We start from the raw sequence: 25,250 nt of genomic DNA, 5'->3' as shown, positions 1-25,250 counted from the left end.
CTCAGGTTGTAGTAACCTCCCTGCATCCACTGGCTTGAGGCTCTGTAGCCTCTAGTGAAATCCCTACATGGACTGAGCAACAGGTAGTGGGGCCGCAGTATAACTTCCTCTGCTTCCTCTCTGTTTGTTTGGAAATGCATTCTGTCAGTGCCAGCTAGCTCATAAATCAGACAGGACTATAGAATGGGGCCTGGAGATTTGTACTCTGGCTGTCAGATTGAGGGCATCTCAGTGGAAGATTCCTGGACCTTAGTTGGCTATATAGGTCTCACACTTCAGATTGACCTAGTTTTGATCTTTCATTTACAAGTTGCAGTTGCACTGTGTTTATCTGATGGTGAGGGTGGTTCTTCCCAACCATTTCTGGACTTTGTAACTACACACTGACACAAGTCTGCTGCAATGTTGCTTGAAAAAAAAGCCTTCAGGTAGGAGATTCTAAAGCAGTTGTAACAGTTGAAGTGAGTGCTTATCGTGGGCATGAAGAGGTGCAGGTTATTAAGATACCCATAGTGGATTGCAGTGAAAAGGGCGTGTCTGTCCCATTTCCCCCAAACACACCTCAATCTTGTGAATTCTACAAGACAAGAAATAAGTTTCCAGTGGTGAATGTACAAAATCCTACTCCTTCCTTTTAGTTTAAAACAATGCTTAAATGTCTTACAGATGGTTGGCAGAACTGCTTGGTTAATATTAACAAGTTTCCCCCAATATATTTCAATTATACACTCTTCTGATGGAAGAAAAATGTGACAGTCCCAGTTCTAACAGCAAATGACAGGTATTTAACTTTCTAGTGCTAGCTGAGTTAAGTTCCTATCTTCTGAATGAAAGATGGGAACTACCTGCAAGTACGAAGCCTGAGGTTAAAAGCCTCTGGAGCCAAAGTTCCAGCATATACTCTTAAAACAAGGTCTATTAATTGAGCTTAAATGGTCTTCCAACCCATAAAGAAGAATAAAGGGCACTTAAAGGGAGCCAGATTAGTTATTGGATATAGTGATTTTTACCTTAATTGGATAATTCTTGAGTTTAGCTCTTTGGTTTGACAGTGAGCTGTCTGGCAGCTGAAGTGCAACTGTTCTCTGTGACACTGATGTTACTCTGTGAGCCCTATTGGTAATTATCTTTGCAAGAGGCTTATAGTAAATTAGAATGGCTGAAGAACATAGGTCTCCTGGAAGACTTTTTTTCCCCCTTGATGGATGTTCTGTAAAGTTAATTTATACATGCTGCTGCTGCAGATGTTACTCATTTAGAGCATGCAATGTTGGCGGTATGCAGGCATTTCAACATAAGAAGCGTGGCACATTCATAAGAGGCAAAATTTCAAACTTGCTTCTATCCCATTAGTCCTTCCTGTATAAAGAATTTCTTGATGGAAGAAAGACGCTCCTAAACTTCATGAAGATCTGGAATCCAAGTATATTTAAAACTTTTCCTTATGATGTGAATTTTCAAATATCCTGCCAAATCTCTTTCCAGTTAATTAGCTTCCAAGGTTAAGTGGCCTAGAGTGTAATCCCAGTCCTTCCTCCTTGACTTTGATTACTTTTCTGTTGTAAAAATTTCTGTATTATTACATCCTCTAATTTTAAGGGATGCATTGGTTTAAAATCCCAGGCCCTAATCTGGGCAGCCAAACAAACCAAGATATATTTAAAAAGAAAAATAGTTGGAGCTCGGGGTGGGAACTGAATGAATCAGAAGGTTGGAAATGGATTTACGCACCTTTTTGCCTTGGGGTTACTTGTTCACTAATCTATGCCAGATCAGTTGTGCTAGAAAATCATTACTATATGGTTGTTTGCTGTTGTGTGTAATGAGTCTTTGGTCTTATTCCAGTTTCTAGTGGACCAGTGTCCATATCATGGAAACCACAGTTCAAAATAATTAGTTGATTTAATGGTTTCATAGTCTAAGCGGAGAGGCTAAAGAATTTATGGGTATTACCATCTCATTCCTAGAAATGCTCTCTCAAAGTGTGAGAGCTAGTGTTAGCTTGGAGGTGTGGATAAATTTAAACCCACAACAATGACTTCTTTCTCCAGGCCTTTTCAGGCTGGCACATTTTACATGGGCAGTAATACATAAAAGTAAAACTTCTTTATTGTAGGCTAAATTTTAGGGTTGCCAATCTCAGCAGTGTCCTTTCTGAAAGTAGGATGTAGTGTTATGTCTACAAATGACTTAGATACATTCATACTAGCATACTATCATCAACTTATTTTTGCTACATACTTCAAATGAGTAATGCATTGACTCTTTCCAAATCAATAAAAATGGAAAGGGGGGGAGGGGAAGGGAAGGGAAGAGTGCTGAAGCACACTGCATCCAGGTGACCCTTGACTGAAAGAGTAGCTCCTAAGAGGCCATTGCAGTTGATGTAGGATAAAGCAACCTCAGTGCTGGCCTACTTATAACAGAAAGCTGAATAGGCCTCCAGCTGCCCCTGGGAATGGGGGAATGCCAAGGTCTAATATTACCCTTGTCTCCTTCACATGGTCCTGCATCAAGAATAGCTCAACAGAACTTGAGGATCTGGCCCATAAGGCATTTTGTGAATTCTCTTGCATCAGGCCCCAGTACATGAAGCATATTTAATATTCACTTTCTGCTCTTTCAATATGTCCAATATGCCAAAAATGAACAAAGCAAACTTCTGTATTTAACAAGACTTGAGTTCCCTTGTGTGAAAGAGAATGAAACTTGTTTCAGTAGATACAGAGAGAGACCACGGTATAAGACTGAAGTAAAGAGTGTTTTACCAGATATCCTCTCCTTTAAGAAAACAAAACTAAGGGTGGTGAGACTGAAGTTAAGGTTAAAAGAAACTATTTAATAAAGAACATATGGGGGGGGGGAAGGGTTCGAGAGGGGCTACTTCTTCTGTTAGATGTATTGTACCTAGCTTGCCAAATGCTAATGTGTTTAGACAGGTTCGAGTGAATGTACTGTATCTCATCTGTCTGATATATAATATCAATGTATGGATGGATGACTTTTATGTAACAGCAACAGATGAGCATTCTCAGAAGGTCATAAGAAAATTTAGGTGCAGCCTCTCAACTTCGTTGTGGGCACCTAGCACTACTTTTACGGTGTTTAAAATCTAATAACCACTGGAAAAATACTTGGAGCAGTGAGAGTCAAACCAGGCAGGAAAGCTGCACTGGAGTGCTTCCAGCTGGGATTCTTGGGTGGAATGCCCTCCAGATAGAGTGATACCTAAGGGAGGAGAGGCAAGGGATCCATTCCATAACTTCCATAAGAACATCAGACTAATTCTTTGGGAATTGGAGCTCAAGTCTCTGAGGGACAAAATTGGTCTCTAGTCTTTCTCTGAGAGTTGAACGGGAATTGCATCTCAGCAGACATCTGCTGCTTCTGGATCCTCACATGCTGTACTGGACCTTCCCAATTCCCCATATCCTCTTTCTGCTCCATGCTTGTTACTGCACTTGAAAAGCCTCCCTGGCTTCATTTTAAATACATTTGTTGTCAATAGCATCTACTATCATTCATTTTGAGTAAATGGGGGAGAGAGCGTCACAAATCATTCTTCAAACTACTTATAAAATGTCTTTTGGGACCCAGCCCAAAGATGATTTATTGACTATTTCTAGTCATTATGTACAGGCGATATACGAAAAAGACGGTGACAGAGGAGCCCATAAGACTAGCTACGGTTCTCTAAATCAAAGCAGGATATAAATGGCAAAGATAGGACTTGATGTTCATTCGTTCTCTGCTGCACACTTACCGTAAGTTTTGTACATGAGAATGGAAATACCTTGAACAAATCTAATTTACATGATTTTTGTCAGCAGAAAGTAAGAGGGGAAATAATCCATAGGTGAAGAGATATATACAAAGTGCAAATGAGGATACTGTCAAGATATGTGAGAATAAATCTACAAACTCTTAATGTTGCAGTCCTCTGTTTAGGGACAGACAGTTTCTAGCTTGTAATATTGGGGTTTTTGACTAATTATCAGAAGTGCCTGTAACAAGTTTCTTGAGAGCATTTTTGCCTTTCCACCTATGAGAAGCAATCACCTTGATTTGTTTATGGTGACTAATCTTAATTCTGTCATATGTTCTAAAATTTTATTGTGAATTTTCCTGCTAAAAAGGTGCAGATTAGTGTGAAGTTAGGTGTTCATGCAAAACTTTATTCTGGGTGAATTTTCAACCCAAAAATCTGTATTGACTTTTGGGATCGAACAAATCCAAAATAAACTGATGGCTCTTTTTAGAGTACTAGTTCCTGTATTTCACACGTGGATATATGCATGCGCTCCATGTGCAGAGACTGGATGTTAGTCTCCATTGGTCCCTGCATATGCAGCTGCTCTTCTCATGCTCTGAACTGAGTGCATAAAAGGATGGTGCAGACTGATGCCTCTCCAGTTCCTTCTTACCACTGCGTGGCCTGCTTTGCAATTCTCAGTGTGTCTGTTATGATCTTCCTCTACTTTCAGTATCTAAATACAAATAGTAAATAGTTAAAAGTAAGTCTAAACTTAAGTGTTTCAGTGTGTTTTATAGCTAGTTTAATTAGTTAGTTCTCCCTGCTTTGCTTCTCTCCATATAGAGTCCCAAGGTTTAAAAACTGTTTCTCATGCCCCCGTTCCTTCTTCATCAGCAGTGAATACCGGAGCTGCCTTTACTGCCTTGGAGAGGCTCACATAGCCACCAAGTGCAGCATCTGCTGCTCTTTCCCTCCTCCAACCCCTGAGGAATGAGACCTCCATCTGTGGAATCACCTCACGTAGAAGGCCATGAGCCCCCAGTTGGATCCACACAAGTGAGATCCCCATGTACAACAGCCTGAAACTGCAAGCAGCACCCCTCTGAGCATGAGCTGCAGAATAGGGGCCAAAAGGCTAAGCCCTGGAAACCCTCTCAAGAGTAGGGGGCATGGCCATAGGCTTAAGGACAGATCCCCATCCAGGTCTGCCTCTTAAGAAAAAAGGATCCCTCCTCATCTCAATCTAAATCAGATGAGTCCTCACAAATGGGTCCTAAGGAATTAGGTCTGCACAGATCTTCTGTCCAAGAGGAAAGGCACAAAGGAAGAAGGATCCAATAGTACCAGCTCTGTCCCAGCACACTTCAACTGGGATCCTTTGAGTACCAGATCAATGAATGCCCTGGATCTGTCTGTCCCAACCTCAGGGACTCCAAACTCCAGTAAATATGGAAATCTTTGCACCTTAAGAGGATATTTTTGCTCCGCCTTAGCCACAATCCCCTCTTCTATTGGGCCCAGTCCGTAGAGACATTTCAGTGCCAGAAACCACTTTTGAGCAAAGATCCTCCCCTAGTGCATCCACAGATTGGAGCATTCTTCCTCCAGATCTCCACCTGTAGAAAAGGAGCTTACCTTTTCACAGGATGAATTCATTGACCTAGAGAAGCCTCCCCCAAGGGAAAGAAGCCTGGACAGAATCCACAGGAGGTCTTGGAGCCATCCCCCCCCATCCTGGGTATGACCACCCAGGGGACTGCTGGTACCCTAGACCTTGCCCCCTCCCCATTTCCCTGCTGGTTGATCTTTCCTTCCTACTGGCCTTACTGGGCCCCATTTGATCTGTATAACAGGCAAACCAAATCCATGCAAGAATTGCACCACCCTCCTCTTCCAGCTGGCTCCATTGGAGTTTGCAGAGGAAGACATCAAACTGAACCTCCCATCCTTCCCCTCTGCTTTGGATCTAATCTGATTCACAGTCAGAGAAGGAACCGAAGAGGCATCGGTCCACACTGCTACTTATGTCCTTGGGTTGGAACATGAGGAGAGCAACTGCAGATGTGCGGACCAATGGACACTACTTGCTACAGACATGAAAGTTGCGATTATTACAACAGAAAAACTTCAAAACCAGACTCCAGCGAGAGACTGTTGAATTGGAATTCATTTGCAAATTGGATACAATTAACTTAGGTTACCTTGCATAATGACTTAGCCACTCCCAGTCTCTATTCAAGCCTATTTCCCCTTGTTTTTTCCTACCCCCCCCCCCCCCCCCCGCGCGCGCGCCAGACGTTCTTGTTAAACCCTGGATTTGTGCTGGAAATGGCCCACCTTGATTATCATACACATTGTAAGGAGAGTGATCACTTTAGATAAGCTATTACCAACAGGAGAGTGGGGTGGGGGGGAGAGAAACACTTTTTTTGTAGTGGTAAACACCCATTTTTTCATGTTTTTTGTGTATAAAAAGATCTTCTGTACTTTCCACTGAATGCATCTGATGAAGTGAGCTGTAGCTCACGAAAGCTCATGCTCAAATAAATTGGTTAGTCTCTAAGGTGCCACAAGTATTACTGTAGTGCCGAGAAGCCTCAGTCATGGACAGTAAGGATAGGCGCACGTTGTAAACTGAAATGAACAAATACAAACGAAGTGGGATCCCACTCCATGTAAACTAGTTGTGAGCCCTGTAGTGTTGTTGTGAAGTAACTTAACGATTCTGCTGTAGGGATTGCAACCTTGGCAGGTCATTTGAGTCCATGTGGCCTGAGCACTTCCTTGCAGCTGAAACAGTTTAAGGCTCAGATGGAACAGTAGCAGGCAAAAAAATTAAAAAAATGTGTCTCTGGGCTTTTGGCCATACACAGGGTAGAAGTTGCTTTTTGTTTGTAACATTTTTTTAAAATTAACATTCAAAATACTTTGACTCCTTGGTAACAGAAATACCACCTTTATCTCCAAGTGGGGCTTGCTCTTTAGTCAGTAACACGTGATCTAATTTGTTCAGCATGGAACATCTTGATTATGGTTGACACCATAACCTCAAATGGTACTCGCCTCCTTGGGCTTCATTAACATACTTCTTTGCTAACCCAGTACAAGTACTTGACTCATGAGGGTCTGTGTTGTGGAATGGCTTTTCTCCCTTTTTTACAAATGGGCATCTGAATATTTCCAAGGCAGAAATCTACAATAGACCGAAAACTACAGTGTGAAAAGAGAATTGAGTTATTTCTTGCTTAATTATACAACCGTTAGGCTTCCTGCATTAATTTCTTTTCTTGGAGATAGTGTGTTCAACAGGGAAGGGAGTCTGTGTGTCACAATGGCTGTTTCTTCCCCTGCTTATTTTGTTCAAAGGAATATCTTCTTGTTCACATGCTCATTTATCTCTTGGCACTGAGTGTAGTGTACACACATGGCATCTGTCAGTGTCTTTCCATCAGTGTTTGTGAATTTGAATGTTTGTAGGGGAGTGTTCTTAGTGTGAGCTATAATTAACAGTAATTAAGTAATAAGGCTAGGAAGCTGTGCATTGGAAGTGGATTGTGTTAAAATCTACAGTAGGGAAGCCTGATGGGAGCAGCCATGACCTGGTGAAAGCCAGGGGTGTTGCTCAGTTAGAAATGCATGGAGAGGTAAATTCTGAAAGGGCCTCTAGGAACTGACTCTTCCCTTGCAGAAGAGGTAAAAAGGAAAGAGGTGAACTTGCAAGGTGAACTTGCACAGGATCAAATATGAAGCCTGGCTTTAAACAGGTCTCTATTGTTGTGGCTTCAGATACTTGAAGGTACAAGTATTTGCCAAATATTGTGGACTAGGCTCACTTTTCTTGGTGTGATTGAACACCAAAATCTCATGGTATCCTTTCCACTCCTTGATTGGATGACCATCTTTTTTTTACAGTAGGAGAATAGTGAATGAAAGCTAGGGTCCAGGTTCATGTTTTAATCACAAAGGCCTTTAAACTGTGAGAGAACCTACTCACAGCTACTTAATATCTAACAATTGGCTATCTTAGATGGTTCATAACCTTCCTGATGCCTGCTCTTTCAGCCCCTGAGCAGTAGCAACACAGGAAAGCTGGAAGGAGAGATCCATTTCTGCTTGCTGTTCAGGGCAGTTTTTACACTGCCTCAGCCTTTGCAAAGCAGTGTGTGCAAATACCTCGTAATCCACCTGTGTATAATCCTGGGCTCTTCACTGTAGATGAGAGAATTCACTGAACCTCCGTCAGTGTGTAGCAACCACTAGTCCTAAGCATAAAGGCATTCTCTCCCAGCCTCTCATGCAGCTTGCGTTATAATCTGGCAGTGTTTCAAGGTACAGGACTACACTGATTCAGGTTGTCATGCTGTCTGGAGTGGTTCATGTCTGAGAGTGCCAACCTCAGGGCAGACTGTCAAAAAGCAGATGAGACACCCCAAAATTGGTGGTATGTTCTGTAATTAGATTTCACCAATCCAATGCAGTGATCACATGGAGTCGCAATCCCCTTGGGCCCCCCAGTCTACCTTGTCTCTGAGGCAAGGTGGGCTTAGTGGTAAATGATCATTTGCACCAAAAATCGCACCATAGTCAGGTTGTTCCCGGTCCCAAGAGACCAGTCACTTACCCAGATCCATTTGTACCTTAGATCTCACACCCAAGATGACGCTGGCGGCCAATCCTATAGTAAACTAAGAATTCATTAACTAGGAAAAAGAAATGTTATTTACAGCTTAAAGCAGGCAACACAGGAACACAAATAAGCTACAGTCTGTGGTGCCAAATGTGACAGAGATGTAATAATGTGTCCACTGAATGTCTTTCAGGGGTAACCCAGATTGAACCTGGGGATCTTTGCTTTTGTTTCTTAGTTGCAGCCCTTGTCCAAACAGCAAAGAGAACCATTTCCTCTTGTGAGCATCTTTATATAACTTTCCTCAAGAGTTCAAACTGATGGGATGAGAGCTCCTGCATGTAACTTCTTCAGGGGTGGATGGGGTAGTTTTGTCCTACAGTGGCCCATTTAGTCTTGGTAGTCCTTCTAGATGGGCGGGGGAACCACTCTTCCTGCCTAGGCTCACAAGTTCACAGAAGGCATTTTTACAATTGTAAAGCAAAACTTTCATATTATCTTATAGCATAGAATACAGAAGTTCCAAGCATTTTAGAGTTTAAACACTAAACAATTTTTTACAAATCTAACATCTGTCTCAAACAATACTAACATACAGATGAGCTGGTCTGGTTTCCAGCTAATTTGTCAGTGCTTAGCTGACGCCTAAAGACTTGGCAAGAGCTGGCACCTGGTCTACCAGTATCACACAGGTGCTTACAACACATCCATCTACCCACAGGCAAAGATCCCCAAATGTCATTTGAGTTAATCTTACCCTGAAATAACTTACCCAAATCCTTGTCTTATTCCCCATGGGACTGCTAGAACTCCAAGCCCTGGACCAGACTTGATTGTGATGCCTCTTATATGATGGCTCTCACTCACTGAGTCATTCTGTCTGCAAGCACCAACTTTCACACCGTTTGCATACAGAAGATAGGCTTATTTATCAGGAAACCTCTTTCAGTGAAAAGAGAAATGATTTCAAACTGATAAAGGGTAAAAATAGCACTGGTTAATAGTTTACTGATTTCAGAGAAACTGCATCCAAGGCCTAGTCTACATTAGAAAAGGTTTATTAGTATAGCTATAAATTAATGGCAAATCCTCCTAGCTTAGGCACAGATTTTTAACTGGCAAAAGAGGTGTTAGTGCCTCAGTTTGTACCTGTTCCTTGAACAAAGTAAGTTATAGTGACAAAAGCACTTTTTTGTTGGCATAACTGCATGTACGTAGCACTTTTGGTGGTATAGAAATGTCCTTAAAAAGACCGAAGACTCTCCAATAACTGGATGGATGGATGGATGGATTGATTGATTTATTTTGGTGGATCTCTTCCAGTTAAGAGTAACGGAATCCCTAGGTCCGTATTTTCTTCTTAGTAAAGGTGGAAGAGAAGCAAATGGACATGGTATATTTCTTTTGACAATTAGCTGAATCCTGCAAAATGAGAACTGAACTTCGAAGCTTGATAATACCTCAAAGTCTGAGGTGTAACACCATCAGTCACCACGTTCCCAGTTACCTAAGTCTGGCTAGACTTGATTCCCCCAAGTATTCTTTTTGGTATAGTGGGGGATTAATCAGATGCTACTTTTCACGAAGGGTAGTATTTGGTAGTCATCTCAAGGGAACACTGACAAATGTTCGGGGTAGCCCCTGGGAGCAGGATACAGAATATCAGTCTTCAGTGTAGTCTTAGACTTCTGTTTCTAGTGTACAGAATTTCAGTAAATCCAAATATGACTTCCCCACCACCCTGGGTCATCAGAGAAGGGTAATCTCAGTATAGCCGGTACTGGCCTCTCCAGTACTGATGAATGCTACGTGATGATGGTAGGAATAGTCATCTCTCATGCTTTGATGTGGATCATCCATGAGAGGTGGCAGTTGTGCTATAAAGTCTTCCAGGAAGTGTAGAGATGCCACACTTCCTGTACACTCTAGAGGCAGTCTTCGGGTTCTTGAGGCAGAAACAAAGCAGCCCAGGACAAGGCAGTCACAGGCTCCAGCTACACAGAGGAATAGGAAGATTGTTACCTCTTTCTATACAGAGCTCCTGTTCATAATACAAGGCTTATTTTGACACTGGTCTTTTCATCAAAAATACGCTACAGCTGTGGCATGTGCAGCCACTGTTGCATGTTCTCCTGTCAGAGGTAGCTTCTCTGAGACCTACAGGCATTCATGTCCATGTTTTGCAGTAAGAATCCTCTTCCCACATTTTCAGAAATGGAATCCAGGTTTCTGAGCACCCAAAGCACTGGCCTTCACTCCTTTAGCTCAAGTAAATCTCTGTTAGCTGCTAGTAGTAATAGGTTCTTATCCCCTGTGGACCATCCGTTAGAGAAGCATGACACTCTTAGCTAGCTTGATAAACACTGGCTGTTATGCAGTACCAAAAGCAGTATTTCTAGGCAGTGTAAATACTTGTAGCAAGAATACGCTATTGGACTCAGGTTAAGAGAGTGCACAGACTGGGAAGGAAATACTATTCAAATAGATAATTCTGATAGACAACCTCTATCAAATACTAACAAATACACTTTAGACAGCACTTTCCATAGTAATATAGGCTGCCTGGAAAACAACAAAACAAATATATGACGAAGAATATAGGACCATATTTCTTTTCTGCAGAAATGTCGTCATGTAGCAGTAGCTTGGTGTCCTTTTTCATAATTCTGAAATATAGCCATGTAAGGCAATCAGAGGGACTATTTTAGGGCTTGTTTATGTGGTCATTCAGTGTGCAGCAAGATGAGGTGTAAATCTACAGTTCACTAGTGTGCCAGTTCCACAATGCACGTCACCCCACTCAAGTTTCAAAGTGGAGTAGATCAAAGTGCACTAGGGAATTTTCAGTGCAGGGGCCACGTGGACAGTTGGTGCATGGCATGCTAGTGTGCTGTAGATTTACACCCCAGCTTGCCATGCACAAACTCTCTTAGAGAAGCCATCAGTGTGTTTAACACCAGTTTTCACCCAGGTGCCCATGAAACACAGATTTGAATCCTGGCATTGTCAACACAGCTCTTCACTAACTCCGTATTTTCCTGCCTTGAGAAGGTCATGTGGCTTTCAGACCAGACCTGAAAACCAAGCTCTGTCTCTCTTGTATGGAAATCCAAGACAACATGGCCTATTTTGTAAGAGTAGGGTTTTGTCCTGGTTTCCTTTCCCATTTGTTTTCCACAGTCTGTCTGCCTAAATGCTTCTCTCCTCTCCAGAGATGGCAGCTCTTCATTAAAATGACTTTTGATTTTTATTTCCAACCCACATCTCTTTACATTGTGGATACTATAATATATCTTTACACAAGTGTGCTGGGCATGTCACAGAAAACACAAAAAGGCCATGTCCCTGCCCCCGACGAGCTGCCATTTTAAAAAATGCAATTGAAAGGCTAGTGTGGCCATAACACACACCAGGAAGAGGGTGGAGAAGAAAATATCTCAGTTGATGGTTTAGTTAGGCAGATATGTCTAGGTGATACAAATTTTGTTTAAATGTAAACAGTCTCTTTCTTTAATAAATGTATGATGTGACCCTCTTTGGTGGAGGGCTATTTGGACATTTATTTTTCAATCTAAGATCTAATCCCCTTCTGTCATGCTGAGATGTGCATGGAAGAGAGCAGAACTAGCGCTAGCATTTTTGGGGCAGGCTTGGGGCAAGACAGCGTTTCTCAAATTGGGGTCCGCAGACCTCCAGGGGGTCTGCAGGCCCCGCTGATCAACTCCTACCCCACCCTCCCAGCACCTCCTGTATGCCGGGGAACAGCTGTTCCCCAGTGTGCAGGGGGTGATGGGAGGGAGGGGGAGAAGCGTGGATGGGGCGCACTTGGGGAAGGGGGGGGAAAGAGGTGGGGCGGGGTGTGGCTTTGGGGGAAGGAGTGGAGCGGGGGCAGGGTCTAGGGCTGAGCAGGGGGTTTGGAGGTCCCTGCCAAATTTCAGATCAAAATGGGGGTCCTTGGGACGCTAAAGTTTGAGCACCGCTGGTGTAAGAAGTTCATGACTTCAGGCAGACATCAGTAACCGACAGAGCACATGGACGTAGCGGGGGAGAGTTAGAAGCTGGGTGGGTTGGAGGTACTTGTCAGTAAGGGGATGTGGGAGGGTCTATCTGGCAAGAGGGTTTGGATGCTTGTCAATGGGGGCCCAGATGATTTAGAAGCATAAATCTTTCAGAAGTGATTTAGGCACTTTAGGCTTTTAAGTGCCAAATATACTTGAAAATGAGACTTAGGCTCCTCATCAGGCATTGCAATGACGAGTGCTGCAATGCCTAAATATCTTTAAAAATCTGGGCCTGGGTGACTGGGTAAATTTCAGAAACTGGTGGAGAAAATGAACAAAGTTGCTGGTCAGTATAGTCCCAAGTCCATCTTTCAGGGTGGCTATGGGTTGTTGTAGGGGATACTGACCGACCAAAGCTCTCAGAAATGTAGGCCCTGGCCTGGTTTTAATTCTGATGCCTTTTTAAAATTGGTCCCAGTGCTTGGAAGTGCTGTATGAGGCTCCTTCTCTTTTTTTATTTCTTCAGATACTGGCAGCGATCCAGCCTCCAACGTGACCCCCCTCAACAAATTCACAGTCAGAACACGAGTGTGAATGCAGTTACCTAACTTTTAGTTAGGGATGAATGGACCTTAAAATGTCAAGACTCCAGATATTTAAATAATCTGGAAAGTTTATCTAAAACAGCTGAGTCTACAAAAACAGGCTTTAGCACAAGTAGAGCTGTCTCAAGATTTCTAGCACCACTTGTCCCAATCTGGGCTGGATGTATATCCCATTATATCTTCCAGTTCTGGTCTGAGCAGCAACTGGAGATGAAAAAATAGATAAGCAAGCATTCCAGAATTTTAAAGGTTTGATTATGGTTCCATTCTGTAAATGAGTGAATGTTTGGGGAGGGCAAGGGCAGTACTGAGGGATTTATGGGTACCAGTTTGCTCATTCCTATTGTGAATTCAGCTTCAGCAGCAGCTCTGCTGGCTTGAGCATCTTTCATGTTACTACTTCGGCTCCCGGTTCATCACTAGCTGAACAGGCGCTTTTGGGCTCGTGTCAATAAAGCTGTAGTGGATGAGGAGCAAGGTTGTGAAGTGTATGTGAGGAATCTTCTTTGCTAAAATTCCCTGGCAAACAGTTTGGGGCACTGGAGGGAAAAAGAGATTTAAAATTACCTTAGTAAGAGATGTGCTTTAAGGAGAAACACAGCTACCAACATTCCCCTGTATTGCTGCTGTGGCATTTATCACTGTTTCTTCTACACTAGTTAAGGGCTTTGTTTCAATAGCTGGGATTAAAAAAGTACTTGATTTAAGGGACAAAGTCAACCTTTTGTAAGGTTCTAATGTTTCAAGTCCTGGTTTGGGATTTCAGTCTCGCTGCATAAAACAGATGTTTCACTGTTTAAACAATGACATTTTAAAGTTTTATCAAAATAAAATTGAAGTGCTGCTATAAACCAGGAGCTTGGAAGAACTCTCTCTCTCTTGCAACTGCTTTCAGATAAGCGACCATTCTCTCTAGGCCTACAACAGAGGTTCTCAAACTGGGGGAGGGCCCCCTTGTGGGGGTGCGCAGTGTATTCTGGGGGGGCCTGAGAAGCTTTAGGGGAAAAAATTACTGCACACATTTTACCCAAAGCCATGAAGAACTAGCAAAGCAGATTCCTCCAGACATATCCAGTCCCCAGATGCACTGTGTGTTTGACTCTAGATGGCACTGTGCATTTTGGCGGATTTCTGTTAAGCTTATATAGCAATATACAAAGTCATTGTCATCTGTACGTGAATCCATTTGCTAGGATGTGGTGTGCACATTCAGTTGTAAGCATCATCCCAGTTTTGCTTTTGCTCTAATTTATAATGGATTATTGAGTCCGTTTGAATCAATGCCTAACTGTTTTTAATATTCAGTGAGAGTTGCATGTTGATTGATTTTTTTTTTTTTTTATCTGTACGAGTACTTGTGTGGCAGAAGTGTGTGTGTGGAACATAAACTACTACCGGACCCAAAGAAGGGGGGCAGAATCAAATAAGTTTGAGAATCACTGGCCTAGATGTAGCGATGGTGCTCCTGCTGTGTGCAGCCATATCCTGTTTTTACTGAAACTGTGTGTGTATAGCTATGTAATGTATACAGTTAGCAAGACTACAAGCTGCACTGAATTAGACAGTCAAACCCTACAATTAGAAATACATGAGGCCTCTTTAAAAGAAAATGGGCCACATCTTAAACTGGTATAAACTGGCATAGCTCAATTGACTTAAATGGTGATATCATGATTTACCTCAGGTGAAAATCTGGTCCATTGTGTAGAGCTATACTTAATCTCAGCAGATTTTTGCATCATAGTAAATTAAAGGGAATTTAGGAGTATCCTGGTGCTCTAGAGTTTAAACTCATAACAAATATTACCTCAAAGGGGAGTTTCTGCATGTGTTGAGAATATTCCCACTCACTTGACTCTGTGGCAGTACTTCTGCAGTTTGTATATCACTAGAGCTGCTGAAGCCCATTGGGATAATTTTTTGTAGACTATTTTGTCCTTGTAGAACCTCAGTTATGAACACCAGAGTTATGAACTGACCATTCAGTCATGCACCTCATTTTGAACCAGAAGTACGCAATCAGGCAGCAGCAGAGACCCCCCTCCCAAAAAAGGCAAAGTACAGTACTGTTAAACGTAACCTACAGAAAAAAGGGAAGGTAGCATTTTTCTTATGCAAAATAAAGTTTCAAAGCTGTGTTAAGTCAATGTTCAGTTGTAAACTTTTGAAAGAACCACCGTAACATTTTGTTCAGAGTTGTGAACAACCTCCATTCCCGAGGTGTTCGTAACTGAGGTTCTACTGTACATGTATAAAAATCTAAAATCTCTGGAATTTGAGTAATATATGATTAAGCTCTATCGGTTTACTATTGAATGTACCATGTAATGTATAATAATCTTGGCACTGGGACAATTTAAAATACCACTTTGTAAAATACCATATAGCAAGGGGTGGGGGAAGGGAAGACTTTCAAAAGTTGCCTAATTCCTATTAATCTTCATTTGAGCATCTTAAAGTGCTTTAAAAACACTGATGAATTTAGTCTAACAATTCCTGTGAGGTACTTAATATAACTCTAGTTAAACACTTTCCAGATTAAACAGGTGGCCAAATATGTAAGGTTTCCTCTAATTTTGGGTGTCTCCATGCTTTAGGTACTCACAATTAAAGGTCACGTTGAAAATGTGTGTCCTGGAGGTTAAGGCAATTGGCTGAGCATCTCTAACTCCCATCAACTCTGGTGAGGGTTGTACGTGCTCAGCACCTTTATAATTTTGGGATATTTATTTAGGTTCTTAAATATGGATTTGGGCTGTTCATTTAGGCACCGGAGTTTGTTCATTTTGTGTTCAAGATGATTTGACTCATCAGAACGTGAGTGGCCTGGCCTAGGAGTCCTTGCTTTCAATCTCCTGCTCTGCTCCATAGAGCACATTACAAACCACTGCCTTTTAGTACCTGTTGCTGAGGGTAGGAGTCTAGTACTAATTTGGGTAAACATAGTGTTGATATGTCTCTCTTCATACTGAGAATGCGCAAAGCTCAAATGGATAATCTGTTGTACCTCTTCCCCCCTCAAATGCCCCTACAAAGAAGATAATGGGTAGGGAATGACTGTTAATCAACCCGGAGAAGTATGACGAGCTCTCTCCACATGACAACACTCTTCTCCCCCCCGCCCGCCCCGCCAACAAGATCACACGATTTTTTATTGTAATAGTCTGTTTCAGTGGGTAAGCAGTTTTATTGAAACTTTACAAAAAATGAACTGTTAAAGTCCTAACAACCTTTTATTAAAGTAGAAAATTATATCAAACACAAATCTACAGCTAGTTTCTTTTGATTTTTATTTGCAGGAATTCTTTAAAAATGCTTAATTGTATAAGTCTAATATCTTTCTTTCAAGAAGGACAAATTAACTTTCAAAGGGCATTGTTTTTGTACTTTCCATCACCTCAAACTGTGGTCTTACAAGACAATAAGATAAATCTAGTTTGTACTCCTCAGACCAATAATTTCCTGGGTGCTGAGCAGCATTAGGGTCTGAGCATGCAAACACTGATTGCCAGTGAAGCAAATAGGTCTTCTTAGAGTAGGGAGCACTACCCCCAGTAATATGTGTAGAGGGTTGGGATCTAAGAAAATGCACGTAGATACAAATAGCGTATGCGAGTCCTTGTTTGGAGCATAAGTCTTCCATCAGTTACATGGGGAGGTTGTGCCTGGCAGTTAGGTGGGTACCTAGTACAGCTCTAAAATTTGAAATACAGTTTTTAAAAAAAAATCATAAAACTGGACACTGGTCATATGACAACATTTTTCCATTTATAATAGATTCAACTAGTCTGAGAGAAATTCCTCTTTAAGATAGGAAATTATAACTACAACATATCTTAAGATGAAAGAAATATTTCAAATGTACTGACTGTGTCTATCTTGAGAAACAGCAAAGTCTTCTACTTTTTAGTACATCCACATAACTCCTACAGGTCAGTAGGGTTGGAACAAAATGAGAATTTAGTTCTTAGCATTTGATTTAACTTGAAAATCTCTGATCTGCATTACAGATCTCCTCTGCACAGTATGTAAAGAATATACAAAAGAAGTTGTCCATGTGAGTGGGAGAGAATTTTGTGGAAGACGTAGTAACAACTTGCATTTTTGGTTACAAACCAAGTCGTTCTGCTTGGGGCCATTTTTCCATTTAATTTTTTTAGTTTTATTATTGTTTAGAGGTCAAGCTTTATAACTAAACACTTAATGCATACATCCTACATATTCTACATGCTTATATTGCTATTTGAATACACTTTTTACAGTATTTGTATCAACTTCTGTTTTCTGTCTAAAAGGATTTAGTTTTTCTCCTCCATATTAGGCTTCCAATCAATAAGGATTTGGAATCACTGTTCTCTATATTGCCTTTTTTCTCTAGGATTCTTTGGCTATCTGGGAATGTTGAGGGTGGAGATGCAGATTTCATGGAAAGAACAAGGAACTTCCAGTAAAGAAAAAATTGAGGTGTGCTTTGAAATGCTGTAGATCCCCTCCCCAAGGAAGTCCAAAGACTTCACAGAAGTATCAGGAGTGATCAGTCCAGACTTACTGATGACCCTGTCACTTTCACCATACTTGATTCTTTCTGGTGCTGCAGTGGTTGCACTTAATTTGTCCTATCTAGGAAAAAATACTGTTGGCTCAAGAGTTCCTATACTGAAAGTAAAGAATACCCAGAGGAAAAATATGATCGACTGTATGCGGAAACCGTATTTTGATACCTTTTTTAAAATTAGCTCAGTTAATATGTCCTGTGGCTTTGAAGACATCTGAGGTCTGTTTTAGCAGATGTGCAGTCAGTTTTTCAGTGTGTGCACGTGCATGTGCGTGCACACTCTCTCTCTCTCTCTCTCTCTCTCTCTCTCTCTCTCTCTCTCGATAAGAGTGATTACATGGAACAAGTTATCCAAACACTTTTGCTTCCTATCTAATGAATTGGTAGTTGAACAGTAAAACAGCCTAATGTAAAGACTTCTGTTGAAATCGACTGAAGGCGTTCAGGGTTGTGTTAAAAACAAACAAAAAAACCCTCATGTGGCTTAGCTGCTATACCCTTTTTCTCTTAAATGTCATATAATTCCAATGGAGAAGAAGACAAAGCAGCAAAAGTTCCAATGATAGTGAACACATTTTCTACTTGATGGGAATTGGACACTGTAGTGGCGGTAATTTTTTGTCCTAATGCAGATGGCATTTTAGAGTGCTAAATATTTTTAGAGGAATACATTTGTTATTGATAGTCAATTAACCTTTTTCTGCTTGTAACTTAATAACAGCACTTAGTCAAAACATACTTTAGAAAAATTATCAGTGAGTGGTTAGCAATGTTTGTCCTGGACTCCTAAGTGTAATTTCCCCTAAGGAAAATCTGTTGTTTTAAGAGGACATTATAAATGAACACTGGAGTAGTTCTCTTGCACCTGTGACTCTGATTCTTTTGAAAAAACAAAGAGGAGTACTTGTGGCACCTTAGAGACTAACCAATTTATTTGGGCATAAGCTTTAGTGGGCTAAAACCCACTTCATCAGATGCATGGAGTGGAAAATACAGTAGGCAGATATATATATCTTTACATATATATACACACACAGTTCATGAAAAGATGGGAATTGCCTTACCAAGTGGACGGTCAGTTCTAATGAGACAAGTCAATTAAAGTGGAAGTGGACTATTATCAACAGGAGGAAAACTCATTTTTGTAGTGGTAATCAGGGTGGCCCGTTTCAAACAGTTGACAAGAAGGTGTGAGTAACAGTAGAGGGAAATTTAGTTTAGTTTTTGTAGTGACCCATCCACTCCCAGTCTTCATTCAGGCCTAATTTGATGGTGTCCAGTTTGCAAATTAATTCCAGTTCTACAGTTTCTCGTTGGACTTCTGTTGTTGAAGAATTACCACTTTTTCCCTCCTGGAAAATGGAGATAATAAATACTGCCTTGCCATGCAGTTGTGGTCCTTCTACTTGCAGATGAAATTGAAAGGTACAGAGAAATATTGTGTTCATTTCAATGGAATACATGAGTAAAGAGAATCAAAGGTGTTAACATGACCCTGTCACTGTACAACGCTGTTTTTGAAGTTTTGACTACAGATCTTGGCCTGCTCAGTCTGATGGCAAAGACACTGGAAAAATAAGGCCAAAGTTTTTCTTAATTATTATTTTATTCTGAAATTTGATTTTTTTAATGCAAAACAATCAACATTTATCATAGTCTCTTTTTTAGAGAAGATAAGTGTTAGTCTCTTATTTTGTCAAGTAATCCTTTGTCGTGGAGAAGAAAGGGTTAATCCTGTTCCATTTCAAGTTGATCACTGTGAATGGTGGCTACTCCTCCTATTTTTAACAAAACTGACACAAACAGGGAGAAGACTGAGAGGATAGCATAAGGTAAGGGAAATGTGGCTTTTGCTCTTAGGATTCAAGGTAGCTGGTCAGTTACATATGGATGCTCTGAGCTGGCAGGTCGGCCACGACCGCTGTTGCTCCAGACCCTGGCTTGCTTTGCCAGTCTAGGATGACAACTCCTGGTCGGGTCAGGTCCCTCTCCTTCACTGGAACTTCTCAGGATGGGCAGAGCTGGGTGGGACGTCTCCTCCCATCATACTGGCGCTGTGCAGTACAGCTGGTTTCAGGCTAGGTGAAAAGCCAACAGAGGACAGGAGGAAGATGGAAGGGAGGGAATGGAAAGGCACACACAGGGCAATGAAAGGCAAAGCAGGAGCTCATGTATCCTGTGGTCCTCACTGGTCCAGTGGTTATGGTCCGCTATCATCAGTGGGCTGCTCTGGGTGTCTTGATTTGAGGCTTACCAATGAAGGACCAAGTGTCTGGGGCAAAGCAGGGTACTTTCTCTAGGGAGTCCCTCAGAAGTCAATACCATAGGTGTCATTTTTATCCCCAAAGGTGTGTGTGTGTGTCTGTCTCTCTCTCTCTCTTTTTTTTTTTTTTTTTTTTTTTTTTTTTTAAGGACCCGAGGCGGGAGTGATGGGTGGAATAGCCCATTCACTCATTGTTTTGCCCACCAATTAGGCCTAATTTCTGACTCACCAATTTTGGGTCCTGCATTTCTAGTTCCGTTCTCATGTTTACCCTGCGACCATATCAGACCTTTTTGTTTGGAGTGACCAGCCTTTCTGTCTTCCTCTTGTACCTATTTCTTGTGTTGTGTGTGTTTTGTTTGTTTGTTCCCAGTGACCTGTAATATTTTATGAATTTCCACCCACTTTCCAACATAGACAGATCTCAAGACTTCTCCCAGTGTTCCTATATTAGTAGGGTGACCATATTTCCCAAAGAGAAAACGAGACACCCGCAGCTGCTCACCTGAGCACCCCTGTGCGATGCTCTTGCCCATCACTGGAACCCTGAGCACGCACCCCCCCAACCCCCCACTGGAATCCTGCCTCCCTCCCAGTTCTGCCTCCCCTGCCCATGCACAGGGGCTGGCATCTCTGCTCCCCCCCCACCCAAAAACAGTATTTTTCCTCTGCGCCGAACCCCACTTTTGTGTATGTGTGTAAAAAAAAAAAAAAAGTGGACATTTGTCCCGTTTGGTCTTGCCCAGCTGATCAAGTCAGAGGAAATGGGACAAATGCCCCCTTTTTGGAGGGGAGGGGGAGGCGGGACCGCCAGGACAGGGCTTAAAAAAGGGACTGTCCCAGCCAAAGCAGGATATATGGTCACCCTATATATTGGTGTAGAGGAGAGTGTGGGTATGGAAGGAGAGTTGTTAATTGCTAGCGACGATCTTTTAATGTAACACATTTCTGTCAGAGCACTGAGGGAAAGTGCTTGAGGGTTTTAAAAAACAGTTGGAAGTTTTAGGATAGATTAATGTACAAGAATGAGGAATTTTTTCACATTGCATGTTTGTCAATAGTATGGTGTTAAGAGGCATTCAAAGGCTATCTTTATTAGCATATACTTTATGGCTACTTCAGAAGCTGTGCTTGGAAGCAAAGACTGAGCTTTTACATTCCACTTCTGGACGGATTCCAGCGATGCTACAAGGACAACAATATTATGTCTTGGTGGTTAAAGCCAGCTGCCTTGATTGCCTTGTTAGAAACTTGATTTGTGTTGTCACACAGAGTGTGTAAGAATGTAGTCAGTGATGCTTATGCTGAGTTGGAAGGCTAGCTTGTACCTCAGTGATAGTACGAATGGCAGATGCTAGGAAGGGCTATGTGCTCTGTGAATGCAGCTATGTGGAGGAAGGCTCAAGAGTCAAAGTAATAATGATGGCAATTGGGTAGCCTACTTATTTGGCTCAACCTGATGCAATCTAGGGGAGTGGTTAGCCACTTATACTCTATCAGGGTTGGATATGGGTGTAGGAGGGGAACAACACTTCTGAATATTTAGGGTCTTCTCTACCCCAAAATAGACTAAAGCATATTTGTATATAGCATCTCTTTCCAGAATTTTTCGAATGCTTTGAGAAATTCTGACCAGCCCTCTGTAAGGAAGAGGGATGAGAGAGACTGTGAGATGCTTTTTTTTGTGTAAAAAGACATCCTGTGAGGCAGAGTAGGGTAGCGCTGTTGGGATGTTTTTTGGAACACGTCTGCTTTGCTAAACAGGAGCAAAGTGCACCCCAGTTAGTCTTTGTTGCTGATGCACCATATGCACTAAGTGACTCCACTTAGGCCATGATCATATTGCAAACGGAATATGATTGTTAAACTCCTAAATTAGCTCTCTGTCTTAGAATGCTGTGCGGGAGTACTGTCCTACTGGTTGGAGACAAATCTCATAGGTTCCTTAGTTCAGCATAGGGCAGGCTCTATTTTGTGTATATAGCACATGAGTTGCATCACACACTGTTCTCAGCCAGCCACTGCAGCAGTGAACTGTGGCAGCTGTTTAATAGAGTGCACAGTAATACTATGTAAAAACTTAAGACAGGAAGGGAAGAATAACTTATACAATTGAAACTACAGAGGGAATTTTAGGTAGGAAGAATGTAATTACACCAATTGTAATAAATATGACATGTATCTTAACATTCGTGCCAATGAACATAAAATGTATTTGATAGAATTAGGACAGATGTTGGATACATCATGGGACAAAAATATATGCAAAGAAACAAATCAGTTTGGGAATTGTAACTACCCTTACTGTATAGCTGAGCTAACATTGCCAGAAGTTTTGTGGTGAGTGAGAAGTTACTGTATTTCTTATAATATAATTTGTTCTTTCTATTTTCCCTTCAGCCAATGCTCAGGTTCAAATTTGCTTTTCAGGTGGTCTAAGACTTCATTAATCCTTTTGATACCTTTGACTGCATTGTCATTGCAGAAAGATAATAAAGGTCATATGGCTTTACAAGAGCAATTCTGTACTGTGCTCGTGACTAGAAGTTCCTGCTTTGTTTCCTCACTCTGAAGCCACAAATGTATGGTTCAGAATTTGGGATGGAAGTCTCAAACAACATCGAAAAGACGGTTTGAAAAATGTATTTACATACAGAGATTCTTAAATGTAGGACATGAGTCCAAGTGTCACATCTTCAGTTATGGGAAGACTGTCTGTTCCATTTAGTCTTACAAAAATCCATGTTTTATCCCAGTTCTTGTAATCCCTGCAGGTTCCATGAGGCTTCTGTCAGCCCCCCTGTATATACATCCACAGACCAGCCTTCCACACAGAGTAAAATCCCAAGAATGATGGAGAAGAGGGAGGGGATGTTGCATGGCTGAAGAAGGGGGGGAAGTGTTAACTCTTTCCCTTCTCCTGTCCCCAGCTGCCAAAACCTACTTCTCCGATCCCTGTCATAACATCTGTATGCCTGTAACAACTGCTTCCATGTTCTCTCTTTCAAAATCTGGGTGTTTCATACTCTATTATGCCTGTGTATTTTGATGTCAGTGGGGCTGCATTGCTCTATGAAGCACATAATTTGTCTCTTAAGGTGTAAAACACCTAAACTTTAGGTTAATTAGTTTAGGCATGATACAGACAGAAAGGGAGGATAGGAACTGTAACTGCTGCCGCCTAAAGTTCTTCATTGAAGGCTAAATCTTTAAACTGGAATATTAACTCTATTGGTTAGCTAGCAGTAGATGTTAATACGTAGCCATCTGTATTTTCCTTCTTGATTGCAAAGCACCTTAGACTATGATTACTCTTAAATGCAGCAAAAGAAATACTAAAAATTGTCATCCTAAATGTATTTTTGTTGACATTAGTTATTTGTTGCAAAGGCAAAAAGGTGCTCAGGTACTGACTAAAATGGTGAATTCTATACACGAACCTATAGAGAATGCTCAGCTGTGGACTTTGTAGCCCAGTAAAGTACTATGTGCTATTTGAAAGACTGAACTCACATAATGTATGGGCTATATATTTGTGGTGATTCCTGTCACAGGATATTGTAGAGATTAGTTGGTCAATATCATTAAGTACAAAAGCTTCTATGAACTCTAAACAGCAATGGCAGTTAACATTAGGGTAAAAACTATGAAAACTGCTAATAGTAATACTTCATGTCAAGTTGGTCACTCGCAGGGATCAGGAAGGAATTTTCCTCATGGAATGTCATTGCACAATTGAGTGAGCGAATCAAGTTTTTCGACACTTCTGTAAAACCACAATGTAGGCACAGGCATAATACCAGACATGGACCCTTTTGTTCTGAGAAACCAATTACTTTTTAAAAAGAAGTCAAAGATCAACCCCTCAACCTCTGTATAATTGAACATCCCGATATCTTTCATGCAGTTACCATAAAAGGGTCCATGTTTAAATATCTGACTATTGCCTGACTTAAATGCACAAATAAGTTCAGTTACATGAACATGTGTCTATGTGGACAGGCTTTTTTCCCCAGACTTGGACATAAGTCTCATCTAAATATCAAGGAGGTCTGGCTTGCCCAGCATGTCATTGATATGATCAATTTTCTGTTCTTTGCTATTACGGCTATAGCAAATGCTTTAAGTAGGTAGGGGTAGAGAAGAATTTTTTTTGTCCTCTCATAATTCATTTCTCTTACTGAGTGTCATTTTAGTAGTGCCACTGCAGGCTGCAATTATGCTGGACAATGCTAAGATCCTTCAAATGTTCCAGAACTCAAATTTCACTCTCTTTCACGTATTCAGGTATATAGTAGGCTTTCTTTCCAAACTGACTGACTATAAGAAAAAAAATACTTGCCAACTGCTTAGTGCTGTAGTAAAGGTATGCAAGCCATAAAGCTGAAATTAAAAAACCTCAAAATAGCACTCTTCCTCCTGAGTTTTAATTATCTAATTAAACTTTTCATGAATGAGCAATTAATATTTAAAGTTCTAAGCACTTGAGTCCATTTTGGAACAGTCAGGAATTGGGGCAGCAGAGCTAGGTTGGTCATGGGGAGCACTGGCCTGAATCCACAAAAGGACATAGGCACCTAAAGGGCAGTCACCTGACATGTGAAGGACCCCTGTGTAATCCAGGAACCCTTTGGCGGCAACTGGCAGAGGGCACAGGGGGTACATAGGGTTTTAAAGAGAGACCCTGGCTCAGAGATATGCATAATAGTTCACCAAAGAGTAGTGTGTGAAATCTCTGACAGTCAGTAGCCTGCTGGATGTCATAATCATTAAGAAATATAGATATGGGTAATACTTAAGGAGTTCTGTATCCATACTAAAAATTATGTTCTTAAGTACTGGTAATTAAGGCAGGTAACCAGGAGGAGACATACCTCAAACATTCCTTTCAGGCAAGATGCAAGACACCTATCTCCCTGTCTGGCCATGTGTATATTGTGTATTCTCTGCCTCTTTGCATACTGAGCCAGAGGCAAGATAAGAGATTCCACAATCTAGAAGAGGAAATCTACAAGATGAAACAAACAGTGGAGAGGTGGGCCTTCTTTCTGAATAAAGGCAAAGGATGGGACTGGTATATTTTTCCAGGGGAGGTGGGGTAAGAAACACTGAATCCTTTATGTGCAGGGCAAGCTGACAGCATACTTTTTTTGTCTGTAAAACCCTGTAAGGGTTTTGGGTGAGCAATATTCTACATTATACTAGTATCTCATTAAATCCATGCTTTAGAATGTGTGTAATAATTTGGTTTTATATGCAACTATTTATTTGTTTCCAATATTTCTACTTGCTACTATTTAAATCTCTATGGTTTGTTGTACTTGATTTCACTATAAACATATCTAAGCGCTGTGTGTTAAGTCGCGAGGTGACCTGAGGTGGAACTGATAAATGGGGGTGTACTGTTTCTTTGGAAGCAGCGAATCAGTGATTAGTGAGTCTCCA

At 41.3% G+C, this 25,250-nt stretch overlaps 1 protein-coding gene across 3 annotated transcripts in view; it reads left to right on the top strand.

The window, feature by feature from the left end:
* FBXL7 (F-box and leucine rich repeat protein 7) overlaps nt 1-25,250 on the top strand; it is a 311,069-nt gene that overhangs the window by 17,865 nt on the left and 267,954 nt on the right. Inside the window, exon 1 of one of the 3 annotated variants that reach the window (XM_043540242.1) lies at nt 17,366-17,451. The exons of the other annotated variants lie outside the window; for them this stretch is intronic. The gene's annotated coding sequence lies outside the window, so the exon portion shown is untranslated. Of the gene's footprint in view, nt 1-17,365; nt 17,452-25,250 lie in introns of those variants that run through there. 3 annotated transcript variants of the gene reach the window in all.

Source organism: Chelonia mydas, chromosome 2 (assembly GCF_015237465.2).
Source record: "Chelonia mydas isolate rCheMyd1 chromosome 2, rCheMyd1.pri.v2, whole genome shotgun sequence".
Classification (NCBI taxonomy): domain Eukaryota; kingdom Metazoa; phylum Chordata; order Testudines; family Cheloniidae; genus Chelonia; species Chelonia mydas.
The sequence above is the reverse complement of the archived record's forward strand: the minus strand, read 5'-3'. Positions and strand labels throughout refer to the sequence as shown.